At 43.8% G+C, this 16,949-nt stretch overlaps 1 non-coding gene across 1 annotated transcript; it reads left to right on the forward strand.

Moving 5' to 3' along the window:
* Positions 1 to 1,790: 1,790 nt before the first annotated feature.
* MIR9198B-1 (microRNA mir-9198b-1) lies at positions 1,791 to 1,869 on the forward strand. The gene is given in 1 exon segment (NR_128908.2): positions 1,791 to 1,869. It is a non-coding gene; the product is annotated as a microRNA mir-9198b-1 (primary transcript).
* Positions 1,870 to 16,949: the final 15,080 nt, after the last annotated feature.

Genomic DNA, 16,949 nt, shown 5'->3' on the forward strand with positions numbered 1-16,949 from the left:
GGATGTGCCTGCAACCAAGGTACATGCCCTTGACCGGAATCGAACCTGGGACTCTTCAGTCCACAGTCTGATGCTCTATCCACTGAGCCAAACCAGTTAGGGCTTAACAAAATAATATCTTGACCCAACATTAGCTCTTAAGGGAAATAAAACTATCATGAAAAAAAAAGCCAATATAAAAACTTCATACTTCCAACCAAATAAGAATAATAAAAGTGATAATGATAATGATTGCTAACTCATATCAAGTGCCAGAATGTGTCAGCTGTGCAAAGGCATGCCATTTACTCTCATTCAAGCCCCATAGCAAAGGTATGTGGTAGACCCAATTAATATTTCCATTTCATAGACAAGTAAACTACCTGGAGAGGTTAATGATTTTCCTAAAGTCACATGGAGAGTGAGTGACAAAACTCAGATCCAAACACGATGTGTCTACCACCCAAGCCTTCCCTAGAGAGAGAACAAAACACAAAGCCTTGGGCACTGCCTCACACTCAAAGCCCCTCCAAAGAACAACTTAGAGTGAAAACTATCCTCAGAGCACTAGAAATTTAGCGATTTCCAGGTATGTTGACTTGACTTTAACATTATTGATCTAAAGCATCTTTTTAAACCTTTTTTTTTTTTGAGATTCAGAAGCATGACTAAACAAGTCTTTAAATCCATCATTTTTGTGGCAGTGAAGCTGGTTTAAAATAAAGGTATTTCTTCTTCACCAATAATGAATTGTTTCACTTTTTCTCTCTCACCTCACCTCTAAGGCATCTGCCATCAAAGTGACTAACTATTGGTACAAGTGTGGTCTGGTAGTTTCCAATCTTGACTGTGGGTCAGCATTACTCGGGGAGTTCTTTTGTTTTCTGTAGTATTAATCTTTCAGGCAAAACAGTTCAGAAGCAAAGCGAAACAATAACAAAACATGCACCACATTCAGTATGTGACATTAGCTTTTTCTTTAATCCTACCAACCACTTTATGAGCTAGATATTAGTAAACTGCAGTGCAGAGAGAATGTTACTTGCCAAAGTCACACAGCCGTAAGTGGCCCATACTCCTACTAGTAACCACTGAGCTACAGTGCCTCCTTTTATTGAAGACAACAAAACCATTTCCAGAATAACTCCAACTGGGTCATCCCATGTTAACTGATATTCTCTTGGTTGACTCCTTCAGATGGCAAAGCTTATCCACATTTCTATTCACAGATGACATCCTTATTCTCATTGTGTCTAAATTTTTGCCACACCAAAAGCTCCTATGCTTTTGAGAAGACTGAAGTATATGTCATTGTTCTTACAGAAAATCAAACAACAAAATTGTTGTTCAAAGAGGCAAAGAGTATGCAGCTAAAAGTAGAAAAAATATAGAAGTGTCAGGTAATCTATATATATATATATATATATATATATAACCCTAATATGCAAATAGACCGAACCACGGAACAGCTGAACAACCAGTCACTGTCATCAGGGTGAGCCTCTGGTGGTTACTGAAAATTCTTTGCTCTGGCATGCCACGGTCCCACCCAGAGCTCGCACCTGTGCCAGCGCCGGCCCCACTCGCACCCACTGCCCACATTGGAGCTGCTGCTTGCACCCGGTGTCAGCACCTGTTGCTGGACTCAATCGCTCAACACTGTCAGCGAGTCTGAGTGGTGGCTGCCAACCCCAATTGCCCCTCAGGGCTTCTCCACCTCCCCCTGCTCCTGAGGGGCGATCGGGGCTGGCAGCCACCTCTCGCACCTGCTGCCGGTGACAGCCCCACTTGCACCTGCAGCCAGCACCAGAGCTGCCGTTCCCACCTACTGTCAGCACCCAGCGCCGGTCCCGATCACTTGGTGCTGTCAGTGGGTGCGAGCGGTGGCTGCTGGCCCCGATCACCCTTGAGGGCTTCTCTACCTCCCCATGCTCCTGAGGGGAGATTGGGGCAGCATCCACCACTCACACCCGTTGACGGTGCCAGCCTTGCTTTCACCTGCTGCTGGTACCGGCCCCAATTGCTTTCGCCTTCAGCGGGTGTGAGCAGCAGCAGGGGGAGCAGGGCTGCTGGCAGACAGGAGACTGAGGGTGAGGGTGGGAGGGGCTGTGAGGGGTTCCAGAGGATGGGCCAAGACACGCCCCTTTGCCCACCGCAGCCTCGTGGACCACAGTTCCTTTCAAGGTGCACGAATTCATGCACTGGGCCCCTAGTTCATTAATAAACACTTCCTATTAATTTGGGTTTTGTGATGTTTATAGTATTTATCATTTCTTTGAAATGATTCTTAAAATATTTACTTTCTTACCTAGTTGTAACGTTGTGTTCTATTTTCTAAATTAATTTTAGAGTTAGAGAGAAATATCAAATTTGTTGTTCCACTTATGTATGCATTCATTGCTTGATACTTATATGTGTCTGACTGGGGAAACTCCGCCAACTTGGCATATCGGGTTGATGCTCTGATCAACTGAGCTAATGGCCAGGGACTGTGTTCTATTTCTTAAAGAGAACTCTCCAATTGGTGTAAGCATTAGACCTCACAGAACAGGACTGCCCTGGGAGGAGAATCACATTCATGATCTTGGCCTCTTAACATCATTTTTAAACCAAGGTTCTAATCTATAAGTGAGACAACATACAACTAGTATCACCTTCGAGGGGCCTACTTGCCATCCCCAAACTGGATTAGAATGCCATACTATATAATAAAAGCCTAATATGTAAATTGTTCAACAGGGAGTTCGGCTGCTCGCTATGACATGCACTGACCACCAGGGGGCAGTGCGGAACATGGTGGGTATTGGAGATGTGGCGTAGGCAGCGGGCAGCAGTGGAGGTGCTGCCGGCCCCGATGGGCCCTGATGAGAGCGGGACTGGGGCGGGATGGTAGAGCAGGTGAGTGGGCGGCGCCAGGCCAAGGCAGATGTGAGTGGGGGTCCGATCGCCCTGATGGGTCACTCTGCAGATGGTGACCAGCAGCCGGCAGGCCCTGATCACCCGATCGGGGCTATGCCCTGGGCTGGGACGGGGAACTGGGTGTGGATGGTAGCAACCAACCTTTCCTGGCGCCCAGGCGGGGGGCTGCGACCTGGGGGTGGGAGTGACAGGGATGGAGGTACGGTGAGAATGCAGGGTGTCCGCCGACTCTTGCTCAGGTGCTGGGTGCCTGCAAGGAGCCTGCCCCGCACCTGCGCGGCCTCTTCCGGGTGAGCCGGGCCGCAGCCGTGGCGATGGCAGAGGTTGGTCAGGCTCCCTGTGGGTTCGCGTAGGAGCCAGTGTGTGAGGCTGGCCAGGAGAGAGCACGCTGTCTGCCTGGTTTTAGTGCGGGCACCGCTGGGAGGTCCAGAGGCCCATGTTGCACCCCAGCCTGTGGTGTCGGGCAGCGTTCACTGCATCTCCGCGTGGGGACTCGGGCACTGTGACTCAGGCAGAGGGGGGCACGTGGAGGCCCAAGTGCTGCCCAGGGCCCAGAGTTCAGCTGGGACTACCCTTCCATGCCAGACGCTCACGCTTTGATCACTACCAGGCCTAGGGACCTCACCTGTGCACGACTTTCGTGCACCGGGCCTTTAGTGGATCATAAACTATCTTCTTAGCTTGTATCAATGGCCATACTGTCTTATCAAAAGGAATCTGAGACTGAGTAGAAAGTAAAAAAAAAAATGTCCAGTTACCTCTGTTTTATCCCTGCTTGGTTTCAAAAGGAAAAAGTTAAAAAATTAGTCATGAAATGAAATTGACATGACTCAGGACTATTGGGAGCATCTAATAGGGTGTTTTCTTAGATTGTTGTACCAGTTGAATTGTGCCTTCATGTTTTCTATGTAAATATATACTTTGGTAAATATCCCTTAAACAATAGTATACCAAACAAAGTCTATTGCACTTAACTTATATGAAGGTAATTTATTCAGTCACCTCAGTTTTTGGGAAGGCACTTGATAGCTCAAGATAAAGTAGAAAAAGACAGTCGAAAGTGTTATCCCAAATCCCCTTAGTTAAAAAAGGTGCATTTTACCCATAGATGAGCTATAGAGAATCTCACTCTTGGTTTAGACATGATTCTACTAAATTTAGTTATATAATTGCCTACCATTAGGTTTAAAATAAGTAAACAATTTAAAAAACGTGGCTACAGGAAAGTTGAACTACTGTGGATGTAAGTAAGAAGGAAGAAAAGAGGACACAAGAATGTAACAGGCATGGGGGCATTTTATGTGGGGGCAGTCAGTCCCATGTATCACAATCGTTCCTGAGGACTTTGTATAGCACATGATGTTCATAATAAACAACTCTGAGTTTAGTTTTCTTTTGTATTCCTCTGAAAATGATATTAAAACTTACGATGCTTAAATTATCAATTGCCTAGAATCTTTCTATACCAGTGCACTTTACCGTAATGTGGGCTTTAAAGATAATAAAACTATAATAAAGAGCCCCATTAGAACAGTGTTCCATGGAATGTTCTCTGATTTCTCCCAGGCACGGCTTGCTTTGATTATATTATTTGCATTCCCTGCCCGCACATCAAAAGAGAGTTAAGGCGTTCATCTCAAGTTAGAGACAACGTGAGATTAAGTATTTGTTGTGTGTGAGTCAAAATGTGCATAATCCACACAAGGTGAACAGTGAGTGACTGGCTGCTGTCATGTGGGCGGATGACATAGACCCTCTTCTTCCTCGCCTGTGGGACCACGCTGAGCTTTCTCAGGCCTCACGCTGCAATGGAATCCCCCACTAGATGGTGCTGAACAAGCAGGGAGGACTGGCTGGAAAGCCTTGCTCTCTGGGCCCCTTCCCCCATTCTGACCCTCACCTCTCTTTCCCTGTGATTGATGTTCCGAGAAAGCGCGATTGTTCAGGAATGTCTAAGGATAACAAAACCCCTTTCAAACATTAGACAAACACAAGCCGAGGTGGGTAAACATCATTAGTAGACTCCTCCTTTGTCTGTTACTAAAAGGAGTGAAGCCTAGTAGCCCCACATGCAAGCTGGTGTGCTTCCAGTTATCCTCTCACTAGCAAGGCCCCTTTTGAGATACATGGCTTATCTGCTTGGGGTAGAAGGCAGTCGGGGAGGTGCGGTGGAGAAGAACATGTAAGAAGTGAGTGTGTTGCAGGGGGAGAAATTCGCCTTTGACAGCAAAGTGAAAGAGTTGGACACAAGGAGCCTCCAGTCAGACACCCTTGTGTTAGAAACTGCACATTTTATAGTAAAAAAAAAAAAAAAAAAATCCCTGAGAAGTTATTTATACGAGGCTGAAAGTTATCATGAAGTTACATGGATGGATCCTTGTAACAATACGTGACATGTGTGTCAAGACAAGAAATCAACTTTTTTCTTTCTTTTTCTTCTTTTCTGATTCAGACCTTTCAACTTAATGGAGAGAGAATGCGCCCGGCTGCCTTAAATACATCCTGCTAACACACAAGTCTGCACTTAATCGCTCCTTGTTAGAACACGAGTCTGATTTCAGACCAGGCAAGAGCATGAGGGTGGTGGTGGGGGAACCTCTGGGAATAAAGTAACCTTTGTTTCCACTCGTGCACTGGAAAAAAGGATGAGGCGTTTGATTAATGTTGATACTTAGGTGTTCGTTTTAGAGCAACTTGGGGGATCCAGTGAGTTGAAACTAACTTCTTACCTTATAAATCTTAAAGAACTTCAAGTTGAAGGAATTTAACTGAAAATAATGGTGTCAAAAAGGAAGTTAAGCATTATTACTCTACTGTTATTCTTGCCGAACCAACTAGAGCAGAATTTCTTGACCAAGGCCACGAATCTACAGTAGTTCTTTCTACAGTTGACCAGGAATGCCGTAACGCTTTCCCTAGTGCTTCTAGGGGGTGGGGACGCGGTTGGAGCTGCATAGAAGTGCACTGAAACATTCCCTCCAGAGCACTGTCTATGTGCCAAGAAATGTAGGGGGTTGGATGGTGGGACTTTATTTGGGGAGGCCAAGAGCAATGAGATGTATAGATAATATCAGAGGTGGGGTGAGATCATAATCAGAGGCAAGTGTAGCTGTGGGTCTGGGGACATTGTAGGCAGGAGTGAGAAATGTCCGGGGGAGAAGGAGGACTCAGTCAGGAGTGGAAATTGGCACAGACATATGTGTGTTTCTAAGCAGCCCTGTTTTTGAAGGTGAACTTTGTTCTAGGATGGAGGCTGAGGAGAGTAAAAACAGGTACAGGAGGAGGGTAGGAACAAGCCAAATGTCATGCTAAGGTCAAAGAACACAGAAAATTGTCCTGGTGCATTTTCACCAAGTGCCTTGATGTGTAACCACCAGCAAGGCATCCATGTTGTGGGTGGTACATAGCTCCCAGGCAGCTGGGCTGTGGGATATCTCATGCGGGCACTGAGATACTCTTCTGGGTGCCTGCCTAGTGTGAGGACCATCATAACAGCATGTTATCTATGGTCACTGTGACCTCACCTTGAAATTGAGAGCCTTGCAGCACTCACAAATGGCTCGGAGCTGCTGGGAAAGTTCACCATTGACAGGTGGTCTTGGTGAGGTGATGGTGAGGAGTAGGGTAGCCCAGTGTTATAGTGTGTTATGTATTTTTTGCTGGATTAAAATCACCTCAAAGTTTCGCAACTGAAAACAAAAAACACTTATTATATCATTCAGTCTCTCTGGGTCAAAATTTGGGAGTGACTTAGCAGATTGGTTCTGGCTCAGAGTTTTCATGAGGTTGCAGTCAAGATGTTGGTCAGGGCTGCTGCCGTCATCTGAAGGTTTGACTGGGTTGGATGATCTCTTTCCAAGGCGATTCACTAACATACCTGGCAAGTTTCTATTGGCTGTTGGCATTCAAAGGCCTGCATTCTTCATCCTGTAAACCTCTCCACAGGGCTGCTTGAGTGCCCTTACAACATGGTGGCTGGCTTCTCCGATGATGGGGAATTCGGGGAATTAAGCTCCACCTCTTCAATAGGAGTATCAATTTTCAGACATATTTTAAAACCACCTCTAACAGGGAAGATGGTTAGATGGCTGTCTCCCAGATGGCTAGGGCAGAGCCTTAGTGGACTCTGTGTCTCTTATGGAACAGCTACACATTGTCTCACTTGGGAGTTTGTTTTTTGTAATCTTCACCTGAGGATATGTTTTCATTGATTTTTAGAGAGAGGGAAAAGGAGAGAGAGAGAGAAAGAGAGACAGAGAGAGAAACATCAGTGTGAAAGAAAAACATCCCTTGCCTCCTGCATGCACCCTGACTGGGGTGGGAATCAAACATGCAACCTAAATATGTGCCCTGACAAGGAATCAAACCCATGACCTTTCAGTGCATAGGACGATGCTCCAACCTACTGAGCCTCACTGGCCAGGGCTATATTACTTTTTTTTTAATTATTATTATACTGCATTTTATGACTATATTCTCATGTCTCTTTATTTTTGGTTGGATATGTAAAAATTCATGAAAATGTGTAATCTTACTGATGGTCATTTATCATTAAAAATGTTACATTAAACACACATGGGCAATAAAAGAAGTTGGGGGGAAGGGTAAGCCTGGCTTCAATAGCTAATACCCCTGAGTATGTTAGGAGAGCTTGAGCAAAATTCATGGATTTTAATATTCCATGGATGGGGGTATTTAATATGACACAAGGCATTATCCATTTCTAGACTTCCAAAAGTATTTCTAGGAGCCAGGAATTCCACGGGTGGGCAGTTAGAATACTCTGCCAAGAGCTGAATTAACAAAGGCATTCAACGTTCTAGGTCAAAGTCCTTAGCAAAGAATTAGACTGATTCCAAACAGAGTAGCAATTAAGAATGCATCCAGCAAATAGCACAGCTGGCTTGTTCTCCCAGCTGTGGCTATCTGGACCCAGAGTTCAGATGGAACCATTTGGGGGTATTGATGACACTAATAAGTGGTGGAATGGCAGGTGGGGGAGTCCACACAACTTCCACTTCCCTCAGAAAGAAAGCAAACTCTAGGTGTTAGGAGTAGAATAAAGACAGCAATTCTATGCTGGCAGCTCTTAGGAAGTAGTTCATATCCCCAATTTTGAAGATTTTAAGTTATAAAGCCCTCAAAGCAAATATTTCCTAGTGGTGCAATGCTGGGCAAGTCACTTAAAACTTTCAAACTTAGTTCTCTCATTTGAAAAGTAAGGAGTATAGCATTTGGTTAGTAGAGCTTTAGGAAGAATAAAACAAGATAATCCATGCAAAGAGCTTAGGACAGGACCTGGCACATAGAAAACACTCAGTACTCAGTAACTGCTATTATTATTTGAAAGGAAGCTAGGAAGGAAGAAGAACTTATCAAATCTAAATAGTGTTTCACACAAGACTAATATATTCACTGGTATATCAAAGTCAAAGATTGTACTGTAGGAGGAAAAATTGGCCCATGATTTAGTGGGAACAGATTCCCACCAAATCCTGATTACAACAATGTTCAGCTTCAAAAACACAATACAAAACTAAAGCAGACATCAGATAGAGTGATGAAAGTTGTTGCTCAGAGACAATAGTTTACCTCCCACGTGGATTCCATTCAGCTTGTTAAGTGCTAAAAGTCAGATCACAGTCAGGTACTGTACCTTATTTTCCGTCCCTGAGGGCATGGTAACCAACCAGGGCACCTGGCCACGAGTCAATGATCCATGTTTAACGGCAGCTCTGACAATGCACACCCATGGCATCTCTCCAGGGATGAACCACGCTTTTTCATTTCCTGTTTAGTTTCACATGGGTGGTGATTATTTATGGAGTAGCAGGAGGTAACGTTTTCTTCTTTTCTTTTTTTTTTTTCGGTTGAGCCACCCATTATGGGTTTTGAGGTTCATTTTCTAAATAACAACAAAACTAATCATCTGATTAGGTTACTCCCTCCACATTTTCTGTGTGGCCACTGAGGTCAGTGTCATTACACTTGGCATTGGGGCATGTCACAAACATAGCTCCCAATGTATCCTGGGACTCTTCATAGCATTCCATGTGATGGTTCCAATTTCACTGGTATTTTTTCCCCAGACATTTCCTGCAGTTTCTCTATCTTTTCTGCCTGGTCATTGGCTTGTTTATGGTCTGCCACCACTCTCCAGTTCAGTCACCCTTCTGAATTTTTCTAGTTCCCGTTTTCCTAGCTCCCAACCACCTCCAACCCCCAGATCAGGCTTTTCTCTGCAGGGCTACTGACTTAAGGCTGGACAAAACAGAGAATTCGCCGTGGGTCCAGGTCCAATGCGGCATGAGGGCCAATGCCCGATTCCTGTCTTTCTAAAAAAAGTGTTATAGAGATTCCAATGGAATCTCCTCTGTAGTTTCTAGATTCAGTACCCAGTCAAGTGTTCCTTACTTACTGTAAGAAACATATATATATATATATATATATATATATATATATATATATGACACATACATATGAAAAATGTGGATAAAGAAAATATCAGCAGAGTAACTATAAAGCTTTGGGATCTAACTATCAATAGATATTCCTATGGAATTTCAATTTGATTAAGAGAATTTCAGTGCGATGCAGGTATGTGGAACAGGTCGGGCAGGAACAGACAGGGAATAGGTGTGAATATAACTGTGTCACCTACTGTCTCTAAGTTGTCACATGTGGTCAGTGGTCTATCCTGGGACTGAATCTGCATTCCACAGTCTTCACCCAGGAGGCTTCCCAGTTGAGTGGGGCTGAGGGAATGATACTCCACAGCATACAAGGACTCTGGGTTCATGCAGAGGGAATTGACCTGAAAGGTCTTTATTTTTTGCCTGGAACCAGTATGTAAGGGGTACACATTGGGAAGCTGACACATATTTGCACAAGTATATTACCATTTGCATCTTGGTTGACTGACTAACTTGGTGAGAACAACAAACTGTAAAATCAATGTAAATAGAGGAGTGAAAAAAAATGTAAGAGGGAATGGGTGGAGGATGAATTTTATATCTTATCAAGATGCTAGCTTTGAAAAATTTTTACAAAAAGATACAATTCCAAAAGCAGTGGAGACAGACTAATTAGTTGGGTTAGCCTAGATGATGCTGTGGCAACAAATGAACCCACCAATCTCAGCGGCTCAGCACAGTGCAAGCTTGTTTCTCTCTCACACCAAGTCCAATGCCACCTGGCAGGGACTCATCTCCTGCCAGAGACTCAAGAACCCAGGTTCTTGCCACCTCATGATTCTGTTCTCTCCACACTCGGCTTCCAAGGTTGCTGGGTAAGAGGGATGGAGAAGGCACTCTAGTTTTTAAGTGCCCTGGACATGACACATGCTATTTCTGTTCACAGATATATTGTAAAAACACAATTCTGGAGAGAATCTGGGAAATAGAGAAGAGCACATGAATATTCAGCAAACACGAACTGAATTCACCACAGACATTAAAAGAAATGACAGAAAATGGGTGAGTAAAGGAAAGGACACATAAATGCATGAGACTGTTGAGAAATGTAAAGAGATAACAGAGCAGGAGGCCACACCCTAGCCGCTCCTTCATGGCATTAATGGGTGATTTAAGGTTAACTTTTACTTTATAAACAATTTTTTTCTTAATTAAAGTAATACATGTGGACAGGTAGAAAAAAATTTAAAAGATTATATGTATAATTCACCCCCGGCCCCTCCAATTATAACATGTTTTTATATTTTCTTTTTCTTGCTTTTTTTTTTTTTTTTAAGACTCCATTAAATGGTCCCTCCTACACAAAATTCCTTATTCTTCCCACTGGGAACACACGGGCCCTTTTTCTATAGAGCACTTACCACATGGTTGACCCCAGCGCCTGTCTGTCTCCCCTGTTGGACTTTTGCTTCCCAGAGTCTGGCACGGAACTGGGATAGAGTTGAATAAATGAATGATGCTTTCAGGTATAAGTGAAGGAGTGAATAAATGAATGGATGGTTCTTGCTCTTTAAATTTTGTGTTAGAATTAGATATTTTCATGCCCACTCCTTTGAATTCTGTAGCAAAACTTAACTCTTACTTCTTCAGAAGACTTCAGGGACCCAGACTGGCAGGAAGCTGGGATGTGTGTAGGTGTAAGTGTGTAAAGGCTGTGAGATACACCACATTTCCAGGGCATGCCAGGCAGGATGGGGTCCTGGGATGCATATACCTGGAAATACTTCATACACATGGAAATAGGGGCCAGCTGCTAATGCAAGGGGTAAAGGTGAAAATGGGGCTTTTCAAAGGACCGTGAGATAAAAAAAAAAAAGAGTAAACAGAGTGACCTGGGAAGACCTACTATGACAAGACTGAGATGGAGCTCATTAGCGATAACTAGGCTATTCTGAATCCAAACAAACGAGAGACTGGGGGGCAAATTCCGGAAGGAAGAGTCAGGGTCCAAGAGGTCTTCCAGAAGAAGGGTTTGCTCTGAAGCTGAGTGGACTGACATAATATGCCCTTGTGTTTCCAGGAAACAAAAACACAGCCTTGGATGAAACACTAAAATCCTCAGCAAGAATAAAGACTGGGTAGTGAATACAAAGGACTGGGGTTTGAGATGGAAGGAAGGGACAATTGGGAGAAGGAAACAGAGAGCAAGGGCTGTTTATTTGTTGAGTGAAACCAAAAGCTTTCAACATGTGCCAAACTAATTGAGTAACATGAGGCTTTGTGCTTGCACCTCACCTAGTCTCTGAGTCACCTGTACTCTGAGATTCCCTGGCCTGACTGATGGTGTGCTCTAGGTCAGAGAGGCTTCAGGATGACAGACACTCGACTGAAAGAGAGAATGGGGGAGAGGCCAGAACTCCAGGAGCACCCTGCTTAAAGAAAGCAGTACTGATTATCCAGGGTGATATCAAGAGAAATATTAGAGAAACGATAGAGCTCAGAAGGCCATGCTCTCTGCCCGAGAGTTGTTTCAGAGGTATTCATAGCACCTGCTCTTCTTGTTGGGACACTCCCTGTTCAGAGGAAATGGCTTGATCCTGCTTTGGCTACACAGACTCAGCTTTTGGCTTTTCCAAGCTGCCGGGGTGAGTCACTGGCAGTGCCTACATTATTCTAAAGCGGCAGGGAGAAAGACTGTGCTAGTCCCTGCAACCACCATGAAACTTTGGATGGTCTCCAAACTCTTAGAATATCCTTGAAGCTATCAAGGGAAAGCAGCCAACTGAAATGTGTTCTTCCAAAGGAATTTCGATCCCCATCAAGCATCTGGGCAAGATGAGAGATTCAGCAAAAGTATTGTCAGTTCAAATTTGATAAGGTGGGTTCAAGACCCCATGGAAGTGGGGATGGGAGTGGGTAGGGTAACTTTGGCCTGTGAGAAAAAGTTCACCAACAAGTAACTGAAAGCAAAAAGTTCACGACCAGAAACTCTAATATCTGGAAATCAAATACTCTAAATCCACATTGTACAGTGTAGAGAAACATTCCTTATGAACTTGAGACAATTATAATAATACTATTAATAATGAGCTGGCATTCAATTTACAGCATATCTAACCCAATAATTGAGAAAACTGAGACTAAGAAAGTGGTGATTTGCTCAAGGTCGCACCATTATTTAACAGGTGACACAGCATGTTAAGATATGCAAATGATCCATCAATATGCTGCCAGGGGACCCCTGCCCTTCAACCCCAAACATCTCTCTCCTAAAAACAAGTTATCCTTCTCCTAAACTAACAAACACAAATAGGACCCATCACATACAAGTAGCAACCACCAAAAACATATCACAAAACAAAACTCCTCTAGCCCTAAGCTGAATTTTAGAAAAAGAGGTTTTATGACATAGATATTGGCCAAAACTTATGGGAGGGAGAGAATTTGCCTTCCTGGTTTTGAACCATGCAAATCTTAGAACATGACCACTGCCACATATGAACAGTGATTTGTTGTTTACTGTCTACTCATCCAGGGACACAGTCTTAGGTAGAACCTAGAATGGAGCCAAAAAAAAAAAAAAAAAGTGAGGGACTTCCTGATTCCTCTCCTTCCCTTATTGTGTCCTCACTATGTGCTGGGTCCTTGACATTCATTATCCCACTTACTCTTCACAATAGCCTTGTAAGATACCTCATCCACTTTACAGCTGAAATCACCAAGGCTCGGAAACATTAAGCAACTGTTCATTCACTTAGCCAGTAAATGCTCAAGCTGAGACTTGAACCCAGATCATTTTCCTTCCACTAAAGTCTTGACTTTGCTCACAGCTACAGAATCTAGGACACACCTGAGCTTCAACTCAGCTATTGAAGTCCTCAGGTCACCCACAAGGCTGAAAAAGGCCCACTTGTGGGAATCATTCTCTACATTGTGGTGGCTTCTTTCTCTGGATAAAAGCAAGGGAGGATGCCACTCACTCTGGATCTCCCAGTTTAGCGATAGATCTGCCCAGAGAAATGACCTTGTTGACTTCAAACGGCATATGGCCTCATGATGCAGTTGGTTCAGACCCTTCAGCTGCCAGCTCAATGGCCCCAGCTCTCATCACATCAGACTGACCAGCCATCCAGCGGCTCTCCTGCGAGCCTCTTTGCCTCTTAGGAAATGATTTTGTTCCTAAGCGGCAGGGTAGGGGTGAAGGAGAGAGCGCACCTGGGAAAGAAAGGTCATGCTCGCTACCGGAGAGCCTCCCTGTTAAGTAGGCCCTCCTTCTTCCTGGCCAACTTCAGAGACAGAACATGCAGGAGTTAAGTAGGGATTCCAGTCACTTGCCTGTTCTGACCATTTCCTATTCACATTGTTGGTGGAGGTGAGATCTTTGGCTCTAAATAGTACAAGGTGGCTGAATACATGACACCCAACACTGGACAGGTGAAATGGACAGCAGTTATTGGGAGCAGAATGAACCGGAAGGGGCTATGGGAGGCAGGCTTTATAAAAACAAGAGAGTGTGGTGACTCCTGACTCCTGTGGGAGGATGTGATTGGCTTGTTTGAATAATTTCACAAGCAGGAAGGGTGGTAAAACCCATTAGGTTGAGGACCAGGTGAGTGCAGCCAGGTGAGAAGCCTTTCTTACTGGGTCAGGGTGGGACATATCTGATAAGAGAGGGGATATCATGGTTAGGCCTCTAGGGGTAGAGGCTCAGAGATGCTAATGCAGCTCTTGAAATTTGAGGCCTACAACGCATCCCCCAAGATCTGAAGTCTCTGCTCCACCTTGTCCTGGCTGTATGACCTTAGGCTAATTATCTCCTAGCTTGTACTCCTTGAAAAAATACTGTATAGTACTTACCCCCATAAGGCTGCTATGAGAATAAGTGTAAAGTGCTGAGCATGTTGCCTGGCACATATAAGTACTGAATAAATGTTAGTTACTGTCATCCTCATCATTGGAAATAGTAACAGTAGTGGATGGTTTCTTCCAATTTTGTTCTTAGTTGAGCAGGTCTTCGAGCGAGATTTTGCTTTCAGGTTACTGGGGTCATTTAGTGACGTCAGCACTCACATGGATAATGCAGACATTACTGTGCTCCCATCACTGCCTTGACTTGCCTTTGGGAGCAATGCTCCCCCGGGACCATAAGACAGATGTGGAAGGGCTCAGTAAGTGGAGAAACAACTCTAGCCAAGGCCTTCCTATTAAGCTGAAGATTTAGACTGTTTATAAGTTCTTTCCTTGTACTGTCTAAAAAAATTTATTTTGATCAGAAATGGAAACAAAGGGATTAAAGGAATCAGAAGGGTGATTTGTAATTGGTCTCCAGACTGCACTCCTGTTTCCATTTGTCAAGAGCAAGCTAGTGAATACGACTGCATAAGAGGACTTTATTAGCAGTAGCTTTCCTCCCGCAGCCTGGGATTAGAGGAATACTTTAACCTTGACACACTCATTTTATGATCACAAAGCCCTTTGCCTATCCATCTATTTTCTGCTTTTCATATTGCCCTGATCCTGGTAGAAACTCTTAAAATTACCAGAGAATGGTTTTGCATTTCTTTCCCTCTCTCCCCACTCTCTCCCCTCCTCATCTTTCTCTAAATGTATACACCTATCGTTACAAAGACAAAGAAAAACAAACCCTCAAGGATATGAATGTGACAGATTTTTACACCTAATCTAGAAGGCTGCCAAAGAGCACAAATGCGACTCCATTGGTGTCTCGAAGAAGAGCCAATACATATAGTATTGATTTCCAAAAAGGAATTTATTAAAATTAACAGAGTTCCAGGGAAAGCATAAAAGAACATGTAGGAAAAATATGAAATATATTCAGCCATCAACTCATCTGCAAGGAACAAAGGGAACCAGGAAGTTGTATGTCAGAAAAGAATATATGATTATGAAAAGGATATATAATCTTGTTTTAAGAATCCATTTGAAATTATTGTGGGGTGGGTGCCACTGATGTGCATAAATCTCTGAGGTTCAAGTGTACAACTGCTTGTATATTTGCTGATGTGAGGTCTTTATTCTGAGTTAAAGGTTAATTGTAAAACACTTGACTAGTATCCCCAAGACACAACTATCCTTGTTTGTTTGATAGTTGGAGAAATCTACCCACCATACACCAATTTATTATAATTATGGAGTTTTACTTTACTTTTTTCTTTATCCAGCAAGATTTTTGACTTGTTTTAGATTAAAGCGTAAGTCTTGTTAATTATGGCATTTACTCCTCAGCTTGTAATTGGTATCTGGTGCTTCTGCCTCAGAGCGCTCTGGGTCGTTTCAGGGGCCTAATGAATTTGCCTGAGGTGAATGAAAACGGAAAGTACTGACTTTCTTCAATATTTTCAATTATTTCTTGTTGCTTCCGCAGTTTAAGATAGTTTCAGCGGAGGGGGTAGGAGTGGTGCAAGGTAGGTAAGTATATCTGATTATCTCCCAGTCACAGGGATGGAGATAGGGGCTCTGCATTACTGGCAGGGCCGTGTGCCAAAATGTAATCAAATAGGAAACTGGGTGCCAGTGGTAATTTTTTGAAATGTGCTTTTATGACATCCTCCTCAAAGATGAAAGCAGTGTTCCCTAAAACAAACAAACAGCACCGGACTCGGGCTCAGGCTCTGATAGGAAATTTATTTATGTTTCACCAAACCCGACTTGAAAGGCAGTGTACATGATTTGGAACTTTTAATTGTTCTTGTTTCTCCCTGCAAATAAGGAAATCCTGGCTTTCTGTGAAAAACTCTAGATCCTGACTCTTGGTTTCTTTTCAAGGTTCTGCCACACTAATTTCTTTCTGTTTGATTCCGTGCCCTTCTGAAATTGAAGGCTGCCTTCAGGCAGGAGAAAAGCTGTGGTGGTGACTTGTGGGTTTGGGGACTGGGGTAACCCACAGCTGTGGCTGCAAGCCAGTCTCATTATCACTCGGCTCGATGGGGCAGGCCAGGGGGCCCGTTTTACTGCTTCAGATCTGAGCCTGCGACTGGAAAGGGTAGAATCTCGAAGTTTTCTCTGCATTATTTATCATTTCTGACCGATAACAACACCAATTTCTTCTACGAACCAAACACTGGTCATTAAGGTTTGGTTTTAATGTGGTATTTGGTGTTGTATTTCACTGTTCTTCAACCGCAGATTTGCAAACGGGGAATATATTCAGGGGTATGTGTTTCACAGGAAATAGACATTTCACTTCTTTTCAGCCATAATGTGACTTTATTGCTTCCACACCAAAATATCTCTGATATTGTTATATGATTGCTTCCCCTTTAAATCTGTCCAAACTGCAGTGGTGAAAGTTGGAGTGACTCTATTGGTGTCTGAGAACATGTATGTGTTCGATAAAGTCAGAAACAATTTCATCAGTTGTGTGACCCGATAGCTTTATAAACTCAAAGTATCTATCTATATATATAAAAAGCCAGCGACCAGAACTCGTTGAGGTCCAGAACAACTGGTTGCTATAATGCCCACTGTGGCCAGCAAACCAGCCCCGATCCAGCCTGCCCCTGATCAGCCTCTCCCACGCCGACCAAACCCCCCAGCCCTCTGCAGTCCATCCCTGATCAACCAGAAGCCCTCCCCGTGACTGGCCTTGCCTCTGGTTGCCCCCTCCTACCTCAATAG

The sequence above is a fragment of the Eptesicus fuscus genome, chromosome 2 (assembly GCF_027574615.1).
Source record: "Eptesicus fuscus isolate TK198812 chromosome 2, DD_ASM_mEF_20220401, whole genome shotgun sequence".
Classification (NCBI taxonomy): Eukaryota; Metazoa; Chordata; class Mammalia; order Chiroptera; family Vespertilionidae; genus Eptesicus; species Eptesicus fuscus.